The 540-nt window shown below is 53.1% G+C and overlaps 1 protein-coding gene across 1 annotated transcript in view; it reads left to right on the top strand.

Annotated features, from left to right (window-relative positions):
• Positions 1–540, top strand: part of KCNAB1 (potassium voltage-gated channel subfamily A member regulatory beta subunit 1) — a 207,330-nt gene that overhangs the window by 114,255 nt on the left and 92,535 nt on the right. The window lies entirely within an intron of this gene.

The following is a 540-nucleotide window of genomic DNA, read 5'->3' as shown; positions in this document are numbered from 1 at the left end:
CAATCTGGGAGCCCTCAGGGGATGTCCTACTGACAGCTTAGGCCCGCTCCCCGTGGTTCTCTGCTCTCTGCGGGGCCTGCCTGCTCCACACCATGGCGACGGGCCTGCTCCACACCATGGTGACTGGGTGCTGCTTGCAGACCGCGCTTGCCTGCTCACGGATCCCAATGGTGACCCGCCATGCCCGGCGACCTGCCAGCAGGCCCTGCTGGGCGCTGGCCTGCTCCGGGTCACCAAGGCAATGCCTGCTGGGCTCATGTTGCTGGGGTGACGCCGCCAGCTTCCTGCCCCAGCTGCTAAGGGTGCCATCATCTTTGTGGCAGAGTGATGGTTACTTTGCATATTACTCTTCTATTAGATAGGATAATCTAGTTGGCATTGATTTTTTGTGCATTGTGCAAGGAATGTCAATAAATATTTCTTTTCCTATGCTGGTATCCTGTTGACCCATCTCAATTTATTTAAAAGGCCATTCTTTCCCAATGCTTATTATCATCCCCTTTGTCCTAAATCAAAATTGTGGGGATGTGAAATGCTTTT

This window comes from Myotis davidii, unplaced genomic scaffold (genome assembly GCF_000327345.1).
Source record: "Myotis davidii unplaced genomic scaffold, ASM32734v1 scaffold570, whole genome shotgun sequence".
Taxonomy (NCBI): domain Eukaryota; kingdom Metazoa; phylum Chordata; class Mammalia; order Chiroptera; family Vespertilionidae; genus Myotis; species Myotis davidii.
This window is presented reverse-complemented; position numbering and strand designations above follow the sequence as displayed.